A 7900-nucleotide genomic window follows, 5' to 3' on the forward strand; every position below is an offset into this window, starting at 1 on the left:
GGATGGGGAGCGCTGCTCGAGGGCAGACCGTTCTTTGGCCTATGGTCAGAACGGGTAAAGCTTCTACACATAAACTGCCTGGAAATGATGGCAGTCGACAAAGCACTCAGGCGCTTCTATCCCCAGATAGCAGGACACCACGTTTTAGTCTGTTTGGACAACATGGCGGTGGTGGCCTTTATAAATCACCAGGGAGGTGTCAGATCCTGAACCCTTCACAGGCTGACGGAACACCTCCTGGTCTGGGCCCAGCACAATTTGCGCTCGCTGAAAGCAGCCCATGTGCCTGGCCACTTGAATTTGGGACCAGACAGACTGTCCAGGAACAATGTTCCAGCAGGAGAATGGTCCCTACATCCACAGACAGTCCAATTGCTGTGGAAGAAGTTCGGCAAAGCGGAAGTAGACCTGTTTGCGTCTCAAGAAAACGCTCACTGCCCGATATACTTCAGAGCAGGAACGCGCTGGCTCACGTATGGCCCCGCTGCCCGCTCTATGCTTTTCCCCTCATTGCGCTCATACCTCAGGTAGTAGAGCGGATCAGGGAAAACGGATGCTCAGTGCTACTAGTAGCTCCGTTCTGGAAAAAACAGGTTTGGTTCCCAGTTCTGATGCAGCTAGCGAGCTCTGCCCCATGGCCAATACCTCTGAGGAGAGACCTCCTCACCCAAGCCAAGTGCTCGATTTGGCATCCTCGCCCGGAGCTTTGGGCCCTACACGTGTGGGCCATCAATGGGTACCCGCTCACCTCCCTACGGGAGTGCTAAACACGATCACGCAGGCTAGAGCTCCCTCTACGAGACGGCTCTATTCCTCGAAATGGTCTGTGTTTTCTAGCTGGTGCACAGCCCGTGGCGCGTCGCCCCAGGACTGTGGGGTGATGGACGTTCTTTCCTTCCTACAAGAGCTTCTGGAAAAGGGCAGAACCCAGGGCTCGAGACAAACGGCGTCCTATCGTCCTGGGGACGACAGAAAATGTGTTTAGGACGAACAGAAATATTCTCCAGGATGCCTACAGGACGAAAGACATTTTTGTATGTGTGTTCATTTATTACTATTAGGGTAATCTTACTTAGAAAATTTAAATACTAACTGACCAAGCGCTGACTACAACGGAGCGCGTCTTCTCATGCTGTTACTATAGTTACTATCACTGGCCGGCTACTCACCCGGAGACTTGTTTCGTGGTACATCTATCACATGGCTTATTTTCACAGACAAAAATGAGACGATAACTAAATAAAAACTAGTTTTTAATGACAAAAACCATGACGAAAATCTATTGACATTTTCGTCAACGAATAAAAACTAGCCAAAAATGTTAGATAGTGACGATTTGGGAAGCGATCCAGTCAGAACTGATGTCCTGCGTTTGTGGTAGATGCGCACATTTGTACTGTAACGTGCTGATCTACCCAGCGGCACACGGGTTGACATGCACTGCATGTCTCATAAAACGTTAAAAAATGTAAACGTCTGGGAGAATGAGTAGAGCAGACAGATATAGATCTGAATAAGAGTGACGACGCAAAAAAAGAGCTCTATTCGGTACGGTTTTCTGTGCGCGCACACCCGACCCGAAGCGTGCAGCCATGCACATAGACACCTATACAGCGCGTGAGTACTGAATTGAGCTCTCTTTCGTGTCTGAATGGACAAATACACACAACATTATGTCGAAATGTCCGTTTTGGAGAGTATTCACGTAAACTATGTTGGTTATGTCTTAAACAGTTTTGAGTGTATCGGATGTGCATCAGTGCAATTGGATCCGCATGTCATGGACATGATCCGATGTCTTAAAGTGACAGTGGGTAATAAACCTAATGCGGTCTTAGTCCTTAATATTGATCAAGCAACAAAAGAAAAAGAGAAAAACATTCACTGCTCGTTAATAGCTTTAATAATGATTCATTATATTTAATTCATACAAATAAGTATGTCTGCTGCTTGAAAGAATAAAGAATTGATATTGATGATATTTTCGAGATATGTAGGCTAGTCACCAGTATTTATTTGTTCTTTTTTTAATCCAACCAACTCAAAAACGTTTTGAGCTGTATGTATTTTTATCTTAATTTTCATATATGTAAAAAAAGAAAAAGGAAAAAAAATGATTTGTTCTGCATGAATACAAAAAAGCATTTAACTCCTGTTATTTTTTATTAAATCAGTTTTTTACCTGTTTACAGATAACTACTTTGAATGGAGCTAAATAAATATAATAATATATATCCTAAACATTTTAATGGTGTTTTTATTATGTGACTAACAGCTAACAACTATAGATGATAATAACAAAGTACAGAAACAACATGTTTATTTTGGGACGGTTGACATTCACTTTAGGACGGTTCAAATCGTTTTTCAGGACGGTTCCAGGACGGAGGTGAAAAAAGTTAGTCTGGAGCCCTGGCAGAACCCCTTCCACGCTCAAGGTTTATGTGGCAGCTATAACGGCGTTTACTAAACCAACGCTAGGCCAGTCACTTGGGAAGAACGATCTGGTCATTCGCTTCCTAAGGGGAGCGAAGAGGTTAAATCCTCCCAGACCTCCTTCAGTTCCCATATGGGACCTTTCCATGGTCTTGGAGGCCATGAAAGGTGCCCCATTTGAGCCAATCCAATCTGTGGATATCAAACACTTGTCCTTCAAGACAGCGTTTCTTTTGGCTCTCGCTTCAGTAAAGCGTGTGGGGGACTTACAAGCGCTTTCAGTAAGCGCGACATGTATGGAGTTTGGGCCAAATGACTCTATTGTCAGGCTCAAACCGAGACACGGGTATGTTCCTAAATCCCTCAACACACCGTTCAGGTCCCAGGTCATTTCCCTGTCGGCCTTACTGGTCCCTGACGAGGAGAAGGACGCCGCTTTGCTCTGCCCTGTCAGGGCATTAAGAGCCTATGTGTCTCGCTCGTCTGTTTTCAGACAGACAGAGCAGCTCTTTGTTTCGTTCTACGGGCGCTCTAAGGGGCTAGCTGTGACGAAACAGACCCTATCCAGGTGGATAGTTGATGCCATAGTGCTGGCATACACCTCTAAGGGCCTGCAATGTCCATTAGGTGTCAGAGCGCACTCCACAAGAGGCATGGCCTCTTCGTGGGCTTGGTCTAGTGGGATTTCTTTACATGATATCTGTATGGCGGCAGGCTGGGCCTCCCCGTCTACATTTATCAGGTTTTATAACCTGGAAGTTCCCGCTTTACAAGATAAGCTGCTTTCGGTCTATTAAGCCAGTACTATCTGCCCCGATATCGGCTCAGAATACTGGGAACTGCTCGAGCAATGCTCGCCGATCGATCATGCACCCTTGAGGGCAATTGTAAGACCCATAATCTTCATCAGATCAGGCCAAATTTCGCCCTGACTGTGTGGAACACTATTATCTTAAAGCACCCTGGTGGGATGCTACTTATTCAGGAAGGATGCTTTTAGCCTCTCTTCCTGGACTCTCTGTGAGTCCCTGATGGTCATGTACCATATGGACCCCGGGCACGTGCCCTTGGGACTTTGGTATTGGATCTCAGCACGCACGGCGTTTTACATTGTGTTCCCCAAGCATAAGTCTTACGCAGTACGAGAGAACCTCTCGTAAGAGAACGTACTCGGTTACTAACGTAACCTCGGTTCTCTCTAGAGAGGGAACGAGTACTGCGTACCCTTGCCGTGCCTGCAGTTCGCTCTGGTTCGCTCCGGCGATGAAAACCAGTGAACCAGCCTCTCGACGCTATATTTATAGCCCTAGGCCACGCCTATTTCGGCGGGACGCTATGCAAATGGGCGCGAAGCACCCCCATTGGTCAAGGCGTCAAGAGGGCCTTCTCGATAGGCTGCTGCAGTTGCCGCAGGGCAGCCAATAGGCGCGCAAGCTGCCTCCCCTATGTCTGTATGCTGCTGCAACGCGTTTTGCATTATATAAAAAATTAAGGACAATTTTTGGCTTCAATATCTCGCGGAAAGAGACTTTCCCCCAAGCGTAAGTCTTACGCAGTACTCGTTCCCTCTCTAGAGAGAACCGAGATTACGTAAGTAACCGAGTGCGTTTTATGTTACATTTTATGTTGTTAAATTAATGTTTATTGCATTTTTAAAATTTCATGTGTGTTACCGTGATGGTGTTTAATGTTTGTGTGAATGACACTGTGCAGCTTCTATTATATTAGTATTACATTTCTTGAGGAAGAGCTGTTTGTGATGAGCTTTGATTGATCATGTGACTCTCATCACTGCTGTGATTGGTGGTTATCAGTGTATTACAATGGTACAAAACAGATATTAATACTTCAATAGGATGTTAAATTCACATTATATCAGAGAATGAATTACGGTTTATTACTGTAAATTTTAAGTTAAGTCTGTAAAACCAATAATGTTTTTTTTTTTTACCGTAAAAATCACGGTTACATTTTTTACAGTGTGCTCAAATCATGAAAATCTCAGCTGTCCAAAAATAATATTTCTCCTCATCCACTGATCTTCTCTCACCTGTGACTGAGACTGTGATCAAGGTTTCTCCTTCATAATCCAGAATTCTGTATGTTCCAGTGTCAGTGACTGTAAACTTATTAATGGTCAGATTTCCATCATGATCAGTCAGTCGATCACTTTTGACCCCGTGACCTCTCGTCCACACCTCTGTCCAGCCTTCACTAGAGTTTCTCTCCACTTTATAAGCGCTGGACAACAGAACATTCATCTTTACTTTCTCGCCTTTCTTCACAGAGATCTCATCTGAGGAGGAACAGAGACATTCATCATTATTATAATGGTGTCAATCAAGACCATAAGAAATATTAAGGATTAAAGGGAAAAAATGTAAACATTTAAGAATCAGCCATTGTTAAACCCATATTGGAGACGACTGATCTTATATATTATGCGGGACGTGTCCCATTCAGTGTCTCTGCATGCAGACCAACACTATCACTGAAGGAAATCCAGAACACTAAATAAATAAAAATAAATAAAAATAAACACTCAATTTTGACTTTACCATGAATATGAAGATGGTACTTCCGCTCCACTTCTGTTTGAGAATGGATTCTCAGAATGTATTTCCCAGCGTCACTGTAGATCAGATCCTCGATGAAGACGTCACATGATCCTTCTTTAAACACTCGACCATTTTTACTCTTACATTTTCCTTTCTCACAAACAAGGATGTGTTTTGAGAATCTGCCTAAAACTATATCTGAAATGTCTCTGTCCTCAAATCCACACGACGGTGGCATTTCCTCCTTTCTTCCCCGTCACAGATCGAGGGCTGGTTTCTGCAAACACACAGAAAAATATAATGTATTTTAAACACCATATGTGTCTAAATCCCAGAGGATTATTCTCACTTTATTCACAGGTAAGACCTGATCCACTTTTAGGACAGTATTGTGTCTTATTGGCCTTTCAGAGCTTCATTCATGAACAGGGGAAGATCAGAAACTGCTAAAATACTGCAGTTGCAGTGAATTCCTGAACTTTATTAATAGATGAACTGAATGATGTCATGTCAGTGATGATGTAATAGATATGCTGGGTAATTTCCAAAAGCAAAGTCACTTGGTGTAAAAGAGAAATAATCGACTGGATGAACAGAGAACTGATAATCAAACATTGTTACAATTTAATATCAACAAAAATGATACTGACCGCTATATTTGATAAAGCAAAACAGCAGCAGCAGAAGTTTAGAAACCCTGAAGTTAAAACAGAAGAGCTGGTTTATGTCACAGATACACACACACATTTATACAGGGATAAAACGCTTTCATGAATGGTGAAATATTACTAAACAATGACTGATAAAATGATAACATGATAAAAATGTCAAATAAGAAACATCAAACTATAACCTGAATCTTTGGCTTTTATTAAATGATTCCTGTGTTATTCTGAAAATGATCAGTCAAACTCAATACACGAACAACAGGCTAAAGAAATTAACTAGCAATCTAATAATTATCTCTATAAATTAAGAAACATCATCATAACAGCAATTATTGATTCAGCATTATTTCCACGTCACTATATCAGGATTAAACAAACAGAAACACTAGAACACAACACAGCTGGATTTACATTTAAAAACTTACATGGTTCTGCAGGAATTGTATCATCAGGCGTCGACAGTTGTAATCCACAACACGGTTCAGTGAGAAATGAAACAAAAACACAACAAAGTAGCCTCCCATTATAGTGTGTCATCAGGTGAATCCCCGGGAAATCCCCATCATAATTTTAACCAGTTTGACATGGACACAGAAATCGCACAAACACACACAAAAAAGTTTAACACAAACACACACACACACGTCCGCAAATTATTGATTTGATACCACTTGCGATCTATTGTGTCTTTAAGGATCTAATGCAGTACAAATCGACTGTCCTGTACACACACTTATAAAGCTGATGCACGTGTCAGAGCTCTATGATGTTGTAGATATACGGTATGCTTCGTGACTTTTTATTTTTATACTCAGTCACTCACTGACGGCTTTGTCCCGGAGCATGTACTGTTTTTTCTTTCTAGTCACGTGATTGCTTCAAGTCAATGTTCATTTACTAAAAAAAAAATTTGGTTTATGTAAGCCTATAGCCTATATTTCATTATCATATCATGTATTCTGCCATAACTATATATATATATATATATATATATATATATATTTTTTTTTTTTAAACAACTCTGTTGGTATTATTATAATTATTATTATAATTATTGTTGTTGTTAAATTTAATTCATTGCCACACTTTAATATGTAAATTATATCATCAGAAAACTAAACACATTCAGCATTGTCAGATGGTCCTCACTGCAGAACATGAAATCCAGGGGGAGGAGTTGGATCCAGATCCAACTCCTCCCACCTTACACCTTACACCTTCCCACCTAAACCTACCAATCTCCACCCTCGATCCCTAAACCCAGCCCTAAACCTACCCATCTCCACCCCCTGATCTGGATCCAACTCCACCCCCTCGATCTCGTGTACTGCAGTGAGGTGCTACTGGTTGTCAGGCTTTTATTTGTGCTTAATGGATAAAAACAACAGAGTTTGTGTCTGTAATTGTACCTGCCACAAGATGGCGCTAGAGATTAGACAAGATTAGACATTCCTGATGCTTCGAGTCTTTCCTGCAAACAATCAGAGAAAAGCTTCAAAGATTTAAGAGGCTTCATTTCTCCATAGTGTAAAGTGAGCAAAAAACAAAACTGAACGTAACCCACAAATGAAGCACTTCCTGAAATTGAAATTTATATCAAAGATCAATCATTCATCTAATATATCAAGTAGGCCTTTCCTTTTCAACAGCACCCATCCGTTTCAGTTTCAAGTATTTTTAATAACATATTTGTATGGTAAAAACAAACCTTTTGAACTGCATATATGAGCCATAAAAGCCTGATGTGTGTTTTTTGTAAACACTCACACACACATACATCAGGCTTTTATGGCTCAGGAGGAGGAGGAGGACTGAGGACTGAGGACTCGTACGCAGCGTGACAGTGACAAGAGAAAGCTGATGACAGCGGGAAGAGTTTATGTGAAACAGAGAAAGCTGATGCAGCGGAAAGAGCTTGTGTGAACTGTCACTTAATTTAAAAATATATATTTTTTTTTTTATTTTTCACTTTTTGTGACAGTTCACACAGTATTGTCAATTTTCTGTGCTGTAGTAAAAAACCTGTGGTGAACGCGCAGTGGGCGCACCTTTTGTTTATTTTTATTTTACTTTGAATAAAAGCCGTACGAGTCCCAGTCACGCCGACCCTGTCTTCTTCCTTCACACACACTGAGCCTCATCACACTGGTGCCGAAACCCGGGAAGGAAGAAGAGGGCCACCGTCATGCAGTCACTGCCAGGATCGCCATTTGCGGATGTTATACAATCGCTCGTGAG

At 41.8% G+C, this 7900-nt stretch overlaps 1 long non-coding RNA gene across 1 annotated transcript; it reads right to left on the reverse strand.

The window, feature by feature from the left end:
* Nucleotides 1-5224: 5224 nt before the first annotated feature.
* LOC311300372 lies at nt 5225-6152 on the reverse strand. Its single transcript, XR_014629275.1, has 3 exons — nt 6088-6152; nt 5645-5691; nt 5225-5271 (listed from the first exon to the last, which is right to left on the reverse strand). It is a non-coding gene; the product is annotated as an uncharacterized lncRNA (long non-coding RNA).
* Nucleotides 6153-7900: the final 1748 nt, after the last annotated feature.

Source organism: Rutilus rutilus (assembly GCF_951802725.1).
Source record: "Rutilus rutilus genome assembly, chromosome: 11".
Lineage (NCBI taxonomy): Eukaryota > Metazoa > Chordata > Actinopteri > Cypriniformes > Leuciscidae > Rutilus > Rutilus rutilus.